The 20,396-nt window shown below is 36.0% G+C and overlaps 1 protein-coding gene across 6 annotated transcripts in view; it reads right to left on the reverse strand.

Moving 5' to 3' along the window:
- CADM2 (cell adhesion molecule 2) overlaps positions 1-20,396 on the reverse strand; it is a 1,117,716-nt gene that overhangs the window by 318,498 nt on the left and 778,822 nt on the right. The gene's annotated exons all lie outside the window — the stretch shown is intronic.

Here is a 20,396-nt window from a genome sequence, read left to right on the forward strand (position 1 = left end):
AAAATAATAATTGGTTGCACCTGGTGTCAGGGAATGGCAGTCTCTCAATAGATAGAAACACCTGAAGCTGGTGATCAGCAGCTTTCCAATAAGATCTCAGGACCTGGGCAAGTGGGCTCAAGTGTGCACACTAAGAGGCAAAATGGCCACATTTGACTGGTATATGACTTCTAGAAACATTAGACTGGTAAGGGAAGAACACCTCAAGTAAGCACGCGTGCATCTCCAGTAAACACATGGCACGTGCACCCCTCCCAAGTGCTGGCAGGCCACTGCGCGTCCAGACAGCCCACCTCAAAGGAAGAGTCCAGGGAGAAGAAAATCAGACCCTGGAAGAATGCCAACCTATAAAACCCCAAGTCAAAGGTCAAGCCACACACTTGAATCTCTCAGGTTGCCCACTTGACCCTCTTCCAAGTGTACTTCACTTTCCTTCCCACTCTAAAACTTGCCTCAGTCTGTCACTCTGCCTTATGCCCCTCCCTTGAATTATTTCTTCTGCGGCGGCAAGAATTGAAGTTGCTGCAGACCCGTACGGGTTCGCAGCCACTAACAATAGGAGGCATATCAGAACAGGTGTCATAATTTTCTCTAACCTTACTGCACGCTTTGTACTCACCTGTTCTAGTTCCTATATGCTCTGCTCATGTTGTTCTTAATTGTTCTTAGCTAGCACCAGATCGCCTCCCATGAAGAGGCAGAGAGCAGTACTTGAGAAGGTAGACTAGAAATAGACCAACTTCTTACATGATGCCAACAAGTACGTAGGTTGTGTACAGTGTGTGTGTATGTGAGTGTTTTAACCCATTTGCTATTATGACAGAAGAAACTGCAACTGTCTTTCACTAAATTTATATTACAAATGTCACACATCGGGGTTCTGGTGTCTGCCTAGTTCTTCTTTCAATCACATTTTTTTTTCCTGTTTCTACATTTACACTCTCTCCACATCACTTTCTGATACTTATTTTCTTTTACGTTTCTTTCCCCTTCCTCTTTCTTCTTTTTGCCTCTTCCAACATTCCTTTACAACGTCCTTTCTTTCTTGCCTCATCAAAGCCAGGACTGTCTTTCCACTTTTCTAGTAATGCCATAGCATTTGAAAAAAATATATATTTAATGTGTTTGGATATTAGATATGAACCATACATCTGCTGTCTACAGCACAGCTCCCAATATCCCTGGGAGCACAGTTTTTTTTTTTTTTTTTTTTTTTTAACAAATTCTGCCATATTAAAAGGAAAAACGATATCATCAATCATAGAAAGCAGATCTGCCTACCTTTGCAGCTGCATGACAAAAATATCTCTGTGAACATTTTCTATTTGTACTTACTGAGTAAGGAAAAAATTCACCATGGCAAACCTGGGAAGCTTCCTTAGTATTTTTTAAGGTCCCTTGTTTTCCAGCCTCTGCTTTTGTACTCTTTTCCTTTATTCATCTTAATTGGCCCATGTGTTTCGGATTGTCATTTATATTCAATATCAAAATGGTTAAATTCACCTGAAAACTATTTGTGTTACCTTCACTCTATTTACATGTTGAAACTTTTGTATTTACTTGTAGAAAAAAAAATCCATGACTCTGTCTTTCCACGAGTGGGGCAATCTGGACATTAATGTTTGCATTTGGGCAATAACTTTAGGATGACTTACTAGACAACCAGACAGGAGGCATCAGAATGGCTATTTTTGTTTTCAGATAATTTGTCTTCTTTCTTCCTGGGTAACAATGCAAAAGTTTGATCCTTTCATATAGTCAGAATCCAAATCCCACATGCTGACCTGCTGATGGACTTTGGAAAAGCTTAAGTCAACTTCGTGTGTGGGTGTGCACACACACATATGAGACATCAGGAGAAGAGAGAGAAGAAAAAAGAGGAGAGGAGAGGTGTTAAAGTTCTTCCTGGGCTGCATATCTTATATTTGACTGCCTAGATGTACACCACACACACCTGATCCTTCTCTACCTGTTTCTGCCCTGGGAGGCTTCTGATTAAGTTAGACAAGTGCAGAACTCTTTCAGGAGATAAGAAAAAGGAAAGAAAACGGTCAGAATCTCATATCCTGACAGGGTTGCATCACGCTGGCTAGGCCTCATCTTTGAAAGTGGCTCTCTCTACACTATTCTCTCTTTCTTATCTTGGAAATCATTATCTCCTTTTGCATCTTCAGGCTGAGTATTGGTGGTAGCTGCCCTGTTACCAACCATGGGGTAGTGCACTGTTTCTTGTGATTTTCCTATACACTATCCACTTCTTTGTTAAACATCTCTTTGTTAAATTCTATTTAAATTATCTTAAAGTTGAGTGTTTTGTTCTAGGGCCGTTTTGATTCATTTCATCTAAAATCATTTCTAAGAAAAATTACCATAGGCATTAGTCCTTATAAAGGCTCTCATACTACTACTGTCAGAAGAGACATTTACCAAATGACACCCTCTAGTGATAGTCATTGTAAAGGTCATTTGAGATGATCTTTACAAACATAAAATAAAAGCAAACAGAATTTAACATGGGCTTAGTCATAAGCATATGCCTTAATAATTGCAAGTATTGGTTGTCAAGTTTTTAAAAGAGCCTTTAAGAAATGTATTAACTGACTGTCTGGTGAAGACCATGAAAAGCAAATGCATACTTTGGGTTGTATTAAAATTTGCAGTGCCAGCATCATAGACAAATGAAAGCGTGCTGCAGCATCTCAAAGAACTTAAATGGATGTGAAGATGTGCTCTGAAAAACTCATGATAAATGACTCAACACATGGTTGTATTGATGGCAAGACTCTGATGCCAAAGATGTATATGAGAATTCTGAATAACATTTCCATGAAATAGGAATATAGAAATAAAATGCTAATTCTCAATGAATGTATTTTATAAAATATACTCATTTAAACATGTCATTAAGATGATAAATATTGTAAGATGACATCTAATAATACCAAGGATATCCTTAAGGGTTTAACTCTTCAGTCCTGAAAACATATGAAAACTATTTGCCGTTTAAAACAATGAAGCTCAACTTACAACTGGTTTGCTTCATGTTCAGACATAGGTAGTTCCTTTTGTCACTTTCTCAATGAATGTTAGACTCCTTGACTAGAGTTTTGTCTTAGGTTCCTTTCTATCACCTCTGCCACCATTGCCCCTACCCAGTTTTTGCCTCACCTCTTGGGTTTCTTCCCAGCTGAATGACTCACTGTACATTAGGACCTCCAATTTTAACCTACATTCTTTCTTTTCTAGTTTCAAGATTTCTGGGTAATTACTTTTCAAAATGTTCTTTTATGCTTGTTTTAGTTGATACTAAATTCCTCTCTTATTTAACTTCTAAATCTAATGCCTATATTGTATCTAATTTTGTAATGAGGCTTCCGAGAAAGAAAGTTAGGAATGTTTGCTTTTCATGAACCAAGTTCTCACTAAGCTTGTCAAATTATAACATATGGTAAATGGTGTCACATATGAAATTACATTTGTTCCCTGAATATGCACACTAATAGCATGGAGGACCCTAGCTTAGGAAACTAGTCAATAAAAAAAATAGTGCTCTAATTCTTTTTACCTTAGTGCCAGAGCAACATCAGACATCCAAGATAGTAAATATCCTGTACCATGGCACTTGATATATTTCTTACCTATTTTAATAAAAATGCCCCACTAAAGAATCTAGCTGTTCTTACCATGAGAAAGGGAAATAATAAAATATTTTCTTTGTTTTATTTTTGTATGTATTATAAATACATTTAAAGAACACAATGATTGAATATTCACTATATTTACCATAATCCCTTATTCTGTATCTCAAAGTGTTCTTCACTGAATCATAGAATATTTCCAATATGACAAGGAACAAGAGGAAGAATATTTGTATTTTCAGTCCTGCTGCTTATACAATTCCACTTTGTTCCCAAATTTCCAATTTCAGGATTAAAGACAGATGAATAAGTGACAAATTTTAGAAAGCTGGAGGGATGACCTTAGAAAATTAAGTAGCAGAGAACACACCATTCACATTTCAGCAAACGCTATCTGGATGTCAAAGTAAACTCATTCAAGATGAAAACACATCTCAAACGATGTGGAGTTGGTGAGAAAATTACTAGACATCTTCCGAAAATAAAAATGCATGATCGAAGGTTGAACTTTTGATATTAAACAGAAAGATATGGGATACAAAGAAGTCTTAAGATGAGTTCAATAAACTACTCAGACTATACCTTTAAAAGTTCTTAAGATTTATATCTAATGCAGAATGACAAAGAGTAATTCATGGAAACAATTTGCATCACCTAAAAGGAAAAGATTTGACCATACACCTGATCATTACCAAACAGATAATATCAGAAGAGGTATTTACTCCTAAAACAAAGGAATCTAATACCAAACACAAAGCACCCAAATAGCAACAATAACAACAAAAATACTGATATAAATTGTATACACAAATTCTTCCAACTACACAAACAAACAAAAACTATTTAGGGATAGGCAAATGTTAGCACTTGAAAATAAAACAAAAGGAATAGTAGAATTCACAACACATTTACTTTAATCCGAAGGAAACTCATGAACCTCTGCATATGAAAATATTCTGGGCTTAGTGATTGTGTTACTACCACATATTTCTTCCTCTCTGTGCACAGTCACACAACACAAATACACAAAACTTGTCTATCGTTTGCTGTATAGATTTCTCTGTCAGCACTTTTAAAATTTATTTATACCACAAAATGTTCCAAGATACGGATATATCCTGGGTTGTATCAATTTAGAGCAAGTAATCTTTTTCTTTTTATATTGGCAATTTCTAACAAAATTGATTTGTACTTCATTAAAGCATTTAATAATGTAATGATAAGTAGGAAAAAATGGGTTATGACGTGAAAGTAAAGATACCTGAAGAATAATTATCATGCTAATTATTTTTATAAAAATGAAACTCATATAACTATTTCTTCTAGGGTTGCAATACAGATGAAGTGAGAAAATGGGTAAAAAGTGCTTAGAAAAGCATCTGCACTTAGTATTACTAATTAATATAACTAATGTCAACAAATTGGGGATACATTTGATATCAGTTTTTTGTTGTTATTCTTGCCATTGTTTGTTTTGTATATGGTGTTGAATTCTTTTGTTTCAAAAGTATACACCTGTTCTGACATTTTCTGTTTACTAATGATAAGGAGTATTGTGCACACCTGTTCCTTGTGGGTGACATATTTTTTCCCATGAATTACTCTTGTTATTTTGCATTAGATATGAATCATAAGCACAGTCGAAGCTATACTCTGAAAAGCTTATTGAACTTATCTAAAGACACAGTTGATATCTTGTAGCTTTCAATTTAATATCAAAAGTTATTATTATCTCATATTTACAGCATGTCTTGAGCTGCCTTCTTTCATGTACACTGTTTGAATACTTTTATAATTAATTCGTTTATCCACCAGACAACATTGAATACTTAGAGATTACTAGTTGCTATATTAAGAACTAGTAAAGTTCCTTACAGTTTAGAAAGATAAAAGAACGTATCAATAAAGACAAAAACATGTGGTAAACACCTGAGAGAGGCAAACGCAGGCCACCATAAAAGTGCATAAAGGAAACCACCCTAAATGGGATTAGGATGAGGGGAGCTGTGGAAAGACTGAGGAAACCAGGCAGGGAAAGTTTTTCAGATGATGTGAAACTGAGCAGTGCGTGATGTGACTAACACAATCTCTCTTCCAGTCTTCTCCATCCTATTTGCATCTAGGGCCCTGACATTATTAGACTCAGATAAGTGAGCGTTCTGCTGAAGTAGATACAGTCAGAGTTCCTGCGCAAACACAGATACCCATCAGAAACCTGGGTAGAGAAATAAATTGACTAGAAAGGAGACACAAGGACAATTTAGGCGATTTCGCCTGCTTCATTTCTTTTGGCAATGCTGTGTGCTTTTTTTTTTTTAAATGGATGTCTAGACATAAATAAGATAAAGTTGATTATAAGAAGAATATAAGTGAACTTCTCAGTACTTTTATTTTAAAAGCTAACAATATTGAGGCCTATTAAGAGCAGTATGATGAGGGAAAGGCTTTGATGTCTGGAAAAGGAATGATCCTGAGAGTTTGATAGAGAAAAAAATCTACAGAATCTTCTTTTTCTACTAATGGAGATTATGGTTCAACAGTGGGAAAAGTTCTTAATTTATAAAACAATTTCATACACATGCATTTTAAAAAACATATTGAAAAGATGTTTTATATTATAATAAAATGTTAAAAATGAACCATATTTCTTTGCATCAAATGCCATAGCAGCTTACAGAGGAAACTCCTTTACATCAAAAAGTTTTACTGTATCAATTGGTATGCCTCCTTATATGAGGCCCACTCTAGTTCACCTTTCCATGCAGTGTCATCCTACAGCACATAATTCATTCAGAAACTGCTCCTCATCATCAAAATGAGTAATATTAAAAAGTAAATCAATATAAACCTGATTATGCTAGCAGTTTTGATGATCTCATTGAGACTGTGGTTATTTATGGAACTAACGAGATTCTAAATGTTCATAAATTTCCAAATTTTTCATTCTATTTTAAACACTGAAACAGCCTGCATATTACATTTATATTCTTTATTGTATTTCTACTGTCATACCCATTTAATATCCTCTTTATAAGGCACCAGAACATCATAGAAGAATAAAGGTTTTACAATTCTTGAAGCAGCTCAGTCAAGATAGGTTGTTTCTCTGCCTCTCATTCTTTTTCTCCCATTGATGTTGCCTTCACTTTCTCCTGTATCCTAATAATCTCTCATCATGCACTACAAGTATCTTATTAACACTTTCCTTCTAATTGGAGGGCAGACAATTTATTTCTATTAATATACAATCATACAAGGAAGTGTTAAGTAGAAAATTGTTTGTCACATAATATGAAGATCTGTGTTTAAGTAATGTGTTAACTATTCGTAGGTGATCATAAAACAAATTAATTTCTAATTTTAAAAAATTATTTAATTTCCATCTCGTAAGATGGAAGCTTCATAGATAAAGAATGCATGAGTAAAAGAGAATATTGAAAACAGGATACATAATTCTCCAAAATGTAAGTGAAATTGCTTGGTGTTGGTGAATTGGTAAACAAGCAATTTAAGAGTCAAGCGAGTACAGGATGTTATCTGTAGTATTTCTGGTAGTCAATGTTAATATTTTTGAAATATTATTACATATTTTTCTTATATTTCCAGATCTGCTTTGGTCTTCTCTTCATCTTGTTTTACCTTCTGAAATCAGGCAGAAGTCAGGTTATTCAGTATCCTGACTACAGGGAAAATGTAAATTCAAAAATTAGAGGAAAACTAAGTCTTTCCTAGCTTTTTGATTTTAAAAGCCTCAGCCCTAAGAGAAAAAAACTTGGACCTAACAAAAGATTTGAAAAGACATGATGGAGGTGGGGAGATAAGACACATCTATCTCTGACAACATGAAGAAAAATTAATGAGTAGAAGAGAAATTGGAAGGGGGGCTTGGGGAGAGTTACCCCCTGAGTCGCAGGAAGACAATGCGAGCTCTAGATGGTTCAGAGGGATTCCTGAGAAATTTTTCCTCAGAAGATCTTAGGACTGGGATAAGACTCTAAAGCAGACATGAGACATTAAGTGTAGAGAAAGAGACTTTTATTCAGGAGCTGCAGGATGGTGTCACGGGCATGAAAGATATGAGGAAAATACTGACAATGAAAGAGAAAGAAAAAAAGAAAAGGAGGAGGGCAGGCACATACAAAATGATGGCACAAAATACCATTTTGTTGAATTTAGAAAAATGCAGTTATATAGTACATCTTTTTTGTGCTTAGCATATCGATGTTACAATACAAATTCTCCATATTTTTCCTTCTAAAGCCTTTGTTTTCAATGAGTAGGTAGAGAACAACACCCAGGGCTTTTCCAAATATACATCCATCAGTTCTATTTATGCAATAAGATAACAGTGCCAATGATCAACAGGTATGTTTCTAGAAATCAGAAATAAGCAAGAAGGAATCTTGTACAGCCGCAATACTTGTTCAAAGCCCAAGAAATTTCTACCTCAGTGGCTTTTGATGTTATTACTGGATTGCCATAAAATAATTGTTCATAATGAGGTTCCAGTTGCTCTTTGGGGAAGTTTTAAATTGAAGTTGTTAAAATTAAAAATAAAAAACTCCATCCTTTTAAAAAGTACTAGTAAACATTAAACGTTTTTATTTTACTGGATAATGGTATTTTTCTGACTATGTATCTTCTTTTATTTCCTAGTTGACCATAAGTGTTGTTGATATTTTCATTGTGTTGGAGTGGGGAAGGCTAAAGTTGTGGGTAGACTTTAATTCTGACACAACAAATAAATGGATCATGGAGAAAATTTAAAAAAAACATAGACAAAAGAGAGATTAACAAGGAAGGAATCTCAGAAAGAAAATGTTGAACATGATTCAGAAGTAAGATGTAACTTCATAATTTCATTCAACAGCTCAAGCCATCCTGCCACCTCAGCTGGGACTACAGGCATGCACCACTATGCCTGAATAATTTTTAATTTTTTGTAGAGATGGGGGTATCGCTATGTTGCACAGGCCGGTCTTGAACTCCTGATCTCAACTGATCTTCCCACCTTCACCTCCCAAAGTGTTGGGATTACAGGCGTGAGCCACCACACCCAGCCCACATAACATTCTTTATAGAAAGTTACATCTTACTTCTGAATTGTGTTGAGTATTTTCTTTCTGAGACTCCTTCCTTGTTAATCTCTCTTTTCCCAATTTTTTTTTCTTATTTTCTCCATGATCCATTTATTTGTTGTGTCAGAATCAAAGTCTACCCCCAACTTTAGCCTTCCCCCCTCCAACACAATGAAAAGTTCAACAACACTTATGGTCAACTAGGAAATAAAAGAAGACACATAGTTAGAAAAATACCATTATCCAACAAAATAAAAACGTTTAATGATTACTAGTACTTTTTAAAAGCATGGAGAATTTTTATTTTTAACAACTTCAATTTAAAACTTCCCCAAAGAGCAACTGGAACCCCATTATGAACAATTATTTTATGGCAATCCAGTAATAACATCAAAAGCCACTGAGGTAGAAATTGCTCAGGCTTTTAACAATCAGCCAAATCCTTAGAGACACCCTTGACTCTTTCCTTTCTCTGCATTCTGCCTCCAAACTTCCAGAAAACTCCCCTGGATATAATTTTAAATTAAATGCAATTTCTTCTCACCAACTCCATGCTAGCACATAATAAAAGCCACCATTATCTCTTCCCTATAGTATTACAATAACATCTTGAACGCTCACCAACACAGCAACCATAATTTCCATTTAAATTCATAAGGCAGAGCATGCCATTCTTCTGCTGCCCTGCCAATGCTTTGCCATTGCACTCAGAGTAAAAGCTGAGCCCATGAGCTGGCCTACTTGGCTCCATGCAACCAGGTCCTGTTACCCCACCTATTTCATCCACTCTTCTTTCCTCCTGACTTCCTTTTGATCCTGACCTCCATCTTCTTCACCCATACCAGACCCCTTGCTCATTAAGCATGGCAAGTATATTCCTGCCTCGGGGCCCCTGCTCTGATCTGATACTTAACTCATAGTGCTCATCCCCCAATAGCCTCATGGCTGCTCCCTCCCCACCTTCATTTTGTCCAGACGTCTTCTCATTAAGACCTCACCCCGAGTATTCTATTTACTTATTTATTTATTATTTATCTTTACATCTTTTTATTTTTATTTTTTGTGGGTACATGGCAGATGTATATGTTTATGGGGTACATGAGATATTTTGATACAGATATACAATGAGTAATAATTACATCAGAGTAAATGAGATCTCCTTCACCTTAAGCATTTATCCATAGTGTTACAAACAATCCAAGTATACTCTTGATTATTTAAAAATGTACAACTAAATTATTATTGAATTTAGTTACCCCATTGTGCTATCAAATATTCAATCTTATTCATTCTTTGTAACTATTTATTTGTACCCATTAGCCATTCCTTATCCCATCCCCTAAATCCCCCACTACCTTTCCTAGCTTCTGGTAACCATCATTGTACTCTCCATGAGTTCCATTACTCCAGTTTAAGTAGCAGTTGCCCTACCTCTAGGCATGTCTCAGATCCCTTCCTAGTGTTTTCTTCATAGTACTAATCACCTTTAAACATGATCGGAATGTCTATTCATCTTGCTATTATTGTTGTTTGTCTTCCCCCACTGGAGTATATGCTCTATGAGGCTAGGGATTTTGTCTCCTTTGTTATTCATATACACCATTGAAACAGAAGTACCTAAAGTAGAACTTGCCTAATAATTATTTTACAATTTAATATGGATGAAATCTTAACTACTTACATATATATTTATTTAAATATCTTTTAAAATTATGTCTTATGACTTAAAATGTCTCTTTTCTTCCTAAATCTATACCTGAGATGTTTTAATAAATACTTTAGAATCTCTTTTGAGGTGATCTTAACCTTTGAGTTTAAATTGCTTTCACTTGAAAGCTGCCTCTTTGCGCTATTCAGTGTATAAATTCCTGTATCTGGATTTGTGAGAACAGGTTTGTAGAATATTCTACCCAATACAAGGGAGGTTGTGAATTCTTTTTTTTACTCGGATCAATAACTGTCTGAATTGGATAGATTAAATTAGCCCCAGGCCGGTTAGGAGGCAGGAGGATAGATGGACAGCTTCTGTGAGCCTCTTGTAGTTCTATACAAAGTGTTTGTTAAAGTTTCAATGGGAAAAAAGGCACTAAAATGCAAAGGTAAACATTCTGCTTTAAAGTGATAAAGACAAATGTCCGTATGCAGCACAAACCTTTTCAGAGATGGTATAGATCATCTGCATTATGTTGTTCTGTTGCCTGTGAAAAGGATGTGTGGAGAAAGGTGCTACTTGAAATTCACTTCCAATATCATGTTGGCTGAAAAGCTGTGCTTTTTTGTAAATGCAACCAAATACACTGACATTTTCAGAGTGCATCTGATACATTTCAATAATTAATTCTTAAGTCAAGAAAGAGTCAAGAAATGAGATGAAGAAGCACAGTAGGCTGAAAATTGCCAGTGGGAAGGAAAAAAAATCAGCAATAGATAGAACCTTTTCAAGCTGAACAGAGGTCAGTGGGAAACCACTGGGAACGGGGATGTAGCTTCAGGGGCTTTTATTATTGTTATTTACATAAACCACCCAGAGAGTAGTGTGAGATGCTCAGTCCATAAATTGCAGAAATCGGTAGACTCGGAAAAAGGAAAATGTGATCACCTACTAGAAAGAACTAAATCAGTGAAGTACTTATATAACATGCAGTCAAAGAGGAAAAATCTCAGTTGAGATATATTCCCTTTTAAAGAAAACAGATTGTAGAATGATGGTGCTGGATAGGAATTCGAGAAGTGCTCCAATAAGCTCCATTGGCAAGTTTTATTCATGTCCTAGAGATGGCTTTTGTCTTTGGATATGAAGAATGTCACAGGATTGCCACCTGAATTGCTCAGATTATATTAATAGTTACATATATTTTAACGTGGAAAAGATATATTTTAGACAGATTTCAGGCATGCTGTAATTGCCAACATAGCTTCAAAGTATCTGTTTTGCAAAATTATATTTCATGATTTCTCCAATTATTTTTTAAATTTTTGCTCTGAAATAACTACTCTATCAAATAACATTAATTAAAACAGCAATTTATGCCTCATTTATAATTTAAGCCTCTGATAGTTAATTTTAAAAATACCAATCTAACTTAATTTATTATCTTAAGGGTCCATGATGTACTTGTGGATAATAGAGAGACATAATGGAGAGACAGACACAAGCAGATCATGACAGTGAGTGACCTATTTAGAATATGTCTTTATAGTGGCTTTCCCACACAACGTCTCAGGGAAGGTTAACCTATGTAGAAAGATATGTATGTACAACATCTGTAACATGCTTCATCAGGTGAATTCACCCACTGAATGTAAAAGAATACCTCTCAGGCCAATGCCTACAACCTGGCATAGGAACTGCTAGATGACTGTCACAATGCTACTTCTGACCAACGTCTAAGCCTCTAACGAGGAAAATAAAATAACAATATACTTATTTTAAAACTCCTGAAAAAGTCAGTGTGTGCTGTTGTATTCTATAATGTGATCATAAGTGTTAGGTACTGCTGGAAAACAGCCTTTATTTTCAAATCTAGCTGCTACAGCAGTGCTAAACACATAATAAGCAGTCGAGTTACCGGACAAACAAGTAACTTTTATCTGTCTAGAAGTTCTAAAGAAGTAAAAGCTATAAAAAAGAAGTGTTTTGGGTTTAGGAATTCACTGCATGATTCCTTATAATTCAACTGATTTATGAAATGTGGTTTCCAATAGTCTCTGTAAAGTACAGAATGATTTTTTTAAGGAAACTAAATAAGTTCCAATTTTATTTTTTAAGTGAATGAAAGAGGAGAATACGTAACTCAAATGGGTGGAGCAACAAGTATATTTGATTTTTAAATCCCAGTTTGAATAATAAAGATGGTAGTGGAACAGATATGGAATTTTCCGTATGTGAGACAACTTGTTTTTTTGAGACAGAGTCTTGCCTGTCGCCCAGGCTGGAGTGCAATGGCACGATCTCGGCTCACTGCAACCTCTGCCACCCGGGTTCAAGTGATTCTCCTGCCTCTGCCTCTTGAGTAGCTGGGATTACAGGCATGCGCCATCACGCCCAGCTAATTTTTGTATTTTTAGTAGAGACGGAGTTTCACTATGTTGGCTAGGATGGTCTCGAACTCCTGACCTTGTGATCCGCCCGCCATCAGCCTCCCAAAGTGCTGGGAATACAGGCGTGAGCCATCAAGCCAGGCCAAGACAACTTTTTATTTGGCAACTAAATAACAAGTCACTCTATTTTTTTTTTCCTCCTGAGGGGAAATAAATCATCAAAGACAGGAGTGAGTGACTTTGCACTAATGCACTTTCCAATTATTTGGAGAAGTTTCCAAAATATAAACAGGGCAGCTATTGGCTGAAATTAGATCTCCATATGTTGAAATAGAAGATGATATCTAAACATCTCAGATGCTTAGCTAAAACGGTTGAAAAATTTTAACCTCTTCTTTGCCTGGAGTTCTATTAATTCCTTCAGACCTCAACAAAGCTCATTGTGTGATTCAATTTAATTATGTTAACTGCTACTACGTATCTCAGTAAATTGATGTTTCAGTGGCACTTGGAAACATGAGTGCCTGTTCATTTGGAGAAAGGAGAAGGAGAATTCTTGTCCTGAACTAGAATTATCTAGGCTTATTTGGACTATTCTGGATAAAGCTGCTAGATCAGGTGACTATAGAACCAAGATCTAAATGAAGATAATATGACTTAAGAGTGAGCATATAAATTAATATCAGATGTGAGAATTAATCACAGCCAGAAAGCTACAGAGCTGCTACAGTGAGTCAGAAGAAATTGGCTCCAAGTACATCAAGGTAAGTTGTGTGGGCAGATTCCTTGAGCAGAAAAAGAGCAATTAATTGAAGGGAGCCAGCTGATGTTTAGGGACTTGAAACTCTTAAATATCAATGTGAATTCTTTTTTTTTTTTTTTTTTTTTTGAGATGGAGTCTCGCTCTGTCACCCAGGCTGGAGTGCACTGGCGCAATCTCGGCTCACTGCAAGCTCCGCCTCCTGGGTTCACGCCATTCTCCTGCCTCAGCCTCCCGAGTAGCTGGGACTACAGGCGCCCGCCACCACGCCCGGCTAATTTTTTTGTATTTTTAGTAGAGACAGGGTTTCACCGTGGTCTCCATCTCCTGACCTTGTGATCCGCCCGCCTCGGCCTCCCAAAGTGCTGGGATAACAAGCGTGAGCCACCGCGCCCGGCCCAATGTGAATTCTTATGTAATTTTAAAACCTGCAGGATCTGGTGGTAAACTGCATAGATACAAAAAGAGAATGATTATGGCCTCATATTCTTTTTTTTTTTTTTTTTGGTTGGGAATGAGGCTTTTTTTTTTTTTTTAATTATACTTTAGGGTTTTAGGGTACATGTGCACAATGTGCAGGTTTGTTACATATGTATCCATGTGCCATGTTGATTTCCTGCACCCATTAACTGGTCATTTAGCATTAGGTGTATCTCCTAATGTTGACCCTCCCTCCTCCCCCCACCCCACAACAGTCCCCGGAGGGTGATGTTCCCCTTCCTGTGTCCATGAGTTCTCATTGTTCAATTCCCACCTATGAGTGAGAACATGCGGTGTTTGGTTTTTTGTCCTTGCGATAGTTTACTGAGAATGATGTTTTCCAGTTTCATCCATGTCCCTACAAAGGACACGAACTCATCATTTTTTATGGCTGCATAGTATTCCATGGTGTATATGTGCCACATTTTCTTAATCCAGTCTATTGTTGTTGGACATTTGGGTTGGTTCCAAGTCTTTGCTATTGTGAATAGTGCCGCAATAAACATACGTGTGCATGTGTCTTTATAGCAGCATGATTTATAGTCCTTTGGGTATATACCCAGTAATGGGATGGCTGGGTCAAATGGTATTTCTAGTTCGAGATCCCTGAGGAATCGCCACACTGACTTCCACAATGCTTGAACTAGTTTACAGTCCCACCAACAGTGTAAAAGTGTTCCTACTTCTCCACATCCTCTCCAGTACCTGTTGTTTCCTGATTTTTTAATGATGGCCATTCTAACTGGTGTGAGATGGTATCTCACTGTGGTTTTGATTTGCATTTCTCTGATGGCCAGTGATGATGAGCATTTCTTCATGTGTTTTTTGGCTGCATAAATGTCTTCTTTTGAGAAGTGTTTGTTCATGTCCTTTGCCCACTTTTTGATGGGTTGTTTGTTTTTTTCTTGTAAATTTGTTTGAGTTCATTGTAGATTCTGGATATTAGCCCTTTGTCAGATGAGTAGGTTGCAAAAATTTTCTCCCATTCTGTAGGTTTCCTATTCACTCTGATGGTAGTTTCTTTTGCTGTGCAGAAGCTCTTTAGTTTAATGAGATCCCATTTGTCAATTTTGGCTTTTGTTGCCATTGCTTTTGGTGTTTTAGACATGAAGTCCTTGCCCACGCCTATGTCCTGAATGGTATTGCCTAGGTTTCCTTGTAGGATTTTAACGGTTTTAGGTCTAACATATAAGTCTTTAATCCATCTTGAATTAATTTTTGTATAAGGTGTAAGGAAGGGATCCAGTTTCAGCTTTCTACATATGGCTAGCCAGTTTTCCCAGTACCATTTATTAAATAGGGAATCCTTTCCCCATTTCTTGTTTTTGTCATGATTGTATATCTAGAAAACCCCATTGTCTCAGCCCCAAATCTCCTTAAGCTGATTAGCAACTTCAGCAAAGTCTCAGGATACAAAATTAATGTACAAAAATCACAAGCATTCTTGTACACTGATAACAGACAAACAGAGAGCCAAATCATGAGTGAACTCCCATTCACAATTGCTTCAAAGAGAATAAAATACCTAGGAATCCAACTTACAAGGGATGTGAAGGACCTCTTCAAGGAGAACTACAAACCACTGCTCAATGAAATAAAAGAGGATACAAACAAATGGAAGAACATTCCATGCTCATGGGTTGGAAGAATCAATATCGTGAAAATGGCCATACTGCCCAAGGTAATTTATAGATTCAATGCCATCCCCATCAAGCTACCAATGACTTTCTTCACAGAATTGGAAAAAACTACTTTAAAGTTCATATGGAACCAAAAAAAGAGCCCGCATCGCCAAGTCAATCCTAAGCCAAAAGAACAAAGCTGGAGGCATCACGCTACCTGACTTTAAACTATACTACAAGGCTACAGTAACCAAAACAGCATGGTACTGGTACCACAACAGAGACATAGATCAATGGAACAGAACAGAGCCCTCAGAAATGATGCCGCATATCTACAACTATCTGATCTTTGACAAACCAGGCCTCATATTCTTTATAGTTGCAAGAAAAGAAAAAAAGAAGTAAAAAAAGAGGGAGAATAAACAAGACAGACAGTGCAATAATAATGATAATTACCAACATAGAGCAAAAATTAAGGCCTTCCAAATAACAAACCTAAAGAATAGTCAATTAGATTGAAATAGTAGTCACATAAGCAAGTCTTTGGAACTAGTATTGAAAAGTATGAATCATTTGACCTCCACAGTGCCAGGAAGAGTTCATTATCTTTATTACTGAAGCTATTGGACCAAGTGCTATTACAGGGCTCACGGGAATAAGGCATACAGATAGGGCATACAATCAGTTTACCTATGGAAGACTACAACATTCTGTAAGATCAAATGAGTAGCAATAGTACATTCTGTGTACAGGTATCAGAAGACACAGACTTGTTTACCAAATTCCTTAGAAAACAAAATGTGACCCAGTTGATCATGCATTCCAACTGGATTCCAACTAGAATGTCTATGTAATTAATCTCCTCCTTTGATTTCAGTTGTTTCACCCTGACATTAACTGCACGTGGCTACTTTTAACATCTAATACTGTTACTCATAACAGATCTCTTTCTAAGGGAAAGCTGATTAAGCTGAATCCAGTTGCAAGAATAAGAAGTAAATATTTCATCTCCCATTTGCACTTTGCATATTACTCGAAATAGCTGGAAGAAAAAGTAATTGTTTTGAATGCAGACTTGGGCATCACTATCACAGGCTTTGATAATAAGAATTCACATTTCAAATTTTTGATTTCTTGACATTCTTTTGTTGTTTTTAAAGTTACCAATAATAGCTTACGTTATATGGGATAGGTGATATATTTTCTAATATTTAGATGGTTAAATTGTATCTATTTTCAGTGCTTCCTCACCTGTAACTATAAATGCTTTGATATTTAAAATTAAAATAGTTTTTATTATATTTCAACATAAGAACACCTTTTCACATTGTGTTCCTTATAATTGATGCAACTTGCATTTTATATGAATTTTTAATCATTGTATTGTCATCCTATTCATTTCTCAGCAACATTATTATTCCCCTTAAGTTACTTTTTCCTCTTCTCTAATTATTCAGGGTTAATTCTGAATTCCTCATTTGTATTTTCACGAATGATCGATAGAGCTAAGGCAGTTATATAATTTTAAAAGAAAACAGATCCTGATGAATTTATTTAAACTTTAATAACATAGAATGCATCTAAATGTATTCATCTCTATCAGTTTTATAAGTTATAAAGATAATATAATTGACATCTAAAACTTAATGTTCAGACTCTAATCTACTTTGAAACATTACTTACAAGATGACAGTTACCTTTAAGGCTGCAGAGAACTTTTGAACAAGAAAGCAGCATGACTCTATTCTGTCAAAACTTATTTGGGTATGGAAATCAGTATAAGTCAAAGTTTAATAATAGAATATATAAACTGATAATGCAAACTTCCTTTCCGTTATGTTTTAGGAAGCCAATGATAAATGTCAAAATGTAAGGCAAAATGGTGATGTTTATTTTCCTGGGGTAATTTTTTGCCAAAATTTAATTTTAAACATATATTCATGTTTGGTGCTATATATACTTTATTTTAAATCATTGAGACTGATATATCTGTTAAATTGTGGAATCGATTTTAAAATATAAACTGTATATTACAACTACTTTTGACTAGGGCCTTACACATAAACCCAACAAATATTTGGGTAATGAATAGATGAATAATTAAATGTGAATGAGTTGTTGTGTCACTGAATACATTTCTAGTTGCTACAGTTTAAAATAGAACAAATAAAGATGATAAGAAATGCTCTTTTAGTGTATCTCTTACTATGCTGTGGGTTGTTTGTTTTAAGAAATCTCCTGAAAATGACTAAGACTTTTTAAAACTTGCATTCCCTTAACCTGTCTATTTAAAAAGAAAAAAGGCAGAAAAAGAGAGATATGGTGAGTTATGATGATTGAAATAGTGATAAAAGAAATACTGATTAAACACATATTTTGCTCTAATAAATATGAAGTCAAATTATCATGCTGAAATGACCTACTGGCCATGCCACCTGTTGTGCCAGATGCGTTAAGTAACATTTGAGTGTGAAAAATCCCAGAGCATTTGTTAACACTTCCCGAAGGGCTTGTAAAGAGTTTGAAAACCTATCTTGTATCTCAGCTATATTTTACCTAAATCTAAATTCATCCCTCAGTTTTATAAGGAAAAAATATTTCATGCATGAAAAGTGGTGTTTTATTTGCTGACAATCAGAATTCAAGTCTTCAATGAACCAAACATCAGATTACATAGGAGCATCTATCTCTATTTCTAGGGGAAGCTGTGTCTAATATACACAGATATTTGCTTTCTATTTCCTAGTTTCCATTTGAATTTGCTATCACAATCCTACGCCATTGTGAGTATATGTTATTGGGATTCTCAAACTCTGGGTAAGCAGCCAAGAGATTTGACTGTTTTTCCCAAGATAACTTCCGGCTGAGGTGGAAGGTAATGACTTCAGGAACTATTTGGTGATTGTTCAGGCCAAATAGCATTCCTGCCTTGTCTCTAGACAGCATGCTTACTAAGTGAACTCAGTGCCCAGCAGATTATCCCATCTTAGAGAAAACAGATTACATGGAAACGTTTTGAAATCCTGTTCTGCTGGTAGGTAATTTTTGCTTGGCCAAGATGGGAAAACACATAAAGAGTGAGTTAAATTAGGCCAGGTGCGGTGGCTCATGCCTGTAATCCCAGCACTTTAGGAGACAGAGGCGGGCAGATCACGGGGTCAGGAGGTCGAGACCATCCTGGCTAACACAGTGAAACCCCATCTCTCCTAAAAATACAAAAAACTTAGCCGGGCGTGGTGGCGGGCACCTGTAGTCCCAGCTACTCGGGAGGCTGAGGCAGGAGAATGCCCTGAACCTGGGAGATGGAGGTTGCAGTGAGCCGAGATGGCGCCACTGCACTCCAGCCTGGGGCAACAGAGCGAAACTCCGTCTCAAAAATAAAAATAAAAAAAAAAAAGAGTGAATTAAATTAATGACTCTTTCGAAATTTAGGCCAGATATATTGTTGCTGCTTGGATGTCATTAAAATAACCTTGTATTGCACGATAATCAAGAATCAAATGTACAAGTAACTTTTCATCTGCCCTGTTCAAAATAGAAACAACTAGAATATACAATTTAGGTGTGCAGTTTTTACATGAGCTTTGGCATGTCATTCTTGACAAGCTATTTTTAATATAAAGTTTCCTCCCACCTAAATTGTTTATATGTATGAAATTTTCGATTATGAGAATCAGTAATATAGACAAGAACTACTTTAGGTAAAGAAGATCTTATCTTCTTATCTTATATTATTCCAGTAATAAAATTTATAGTTTTCCCTTCACTTTCACTTGTCTTACACAGTACACCATAAATGTACTTTCCTGTGGGCTAACATGAGGACAAGATCAGGACTGTCATTCTAGGTGTCTGCTTGTTGGTCTCCGGTACTGATGACAATGAAGATAAATGAAGAATAACAAAATGTTTTAAATAATTTACAAATATTTAAGGGCACTTATTTAATTCAAGTTCAGTTAATTTTTTCTGACTGCTAACTGTTTCAATTGTATTCTTGAAAGGACTTTCTATTCTCGTGAATCTGCCAATTTCTCTCTGACATTACTACTGACCACTCTGGGCAAATCTACCATTATTTCTCCCTGGACTACTGTAAGTTTCCAGGCAATTCACCTTTTCTCTTTGTCATCTATAGTAGTCTCTACTAATTTGTGTTTTCATGAGCAGCCAGTGATCTTTTTCAAAGTGTGAACGTAAGAATATTCCACCACCCCTACCTCTACCCCATTCCCTTTTAAAACCACTTAATGGCTTCCCATTGTTCTTAGAATAAGAAAAAAATAAACAAGGAAAAAATAAAAATTGAAAAAAAAAAAACCAACAGAAAAAAGAAAACCCTGTAAATATCAAGGCACTGCATGGGCTGCCTATCTATCCCCTCTAATTTTAACCCTTGTTCCCTTTGATGTTCTCCAGAAACTCTACTGGCTGTCCTGTAGTCCCCTGCTGACATTCCCTTGACTTGGGCAGTTCTTCCCTCTGTTTGTTGCCCAGTTAATTCTCACTAGTTGTTCAGCTTTTTTCTGACCATCATTTTCTCCAAGAAATCTTCCTAGCCTTCTTTCACTAAGGTTAATTTTCCTGTAGTTGAATCTTATTGTACCATTGTTTCACAGTAGCAAATTTACATTTCTTCAGGTGATTATATGATTAATTTCTATATCATATAGTAATTGGCCATTACCAAGGTTACCATTGCTTGTTTCTACCTTGCTAAATCCATTTGTATCTATCTTGACTTATCAAGAACATTTGCCCCAGTTGAACACCACTT

Source organism: Symphalangus syndactylus, chromosome 21 (assembly GCF_028878055.3).
Source record: "Symphalangus syndactylus isolate Jambi chromosome 21, NHGRI_mSymSyn1-v2.1_pri, whole genome shotgun sequence".
Taxonomy (NCBI): Eukaryota; Metazoa; Chordata; class Mammalia; order Primates; family Hylobatidae; genus Symphalangus; species Symphalangus syndactylus.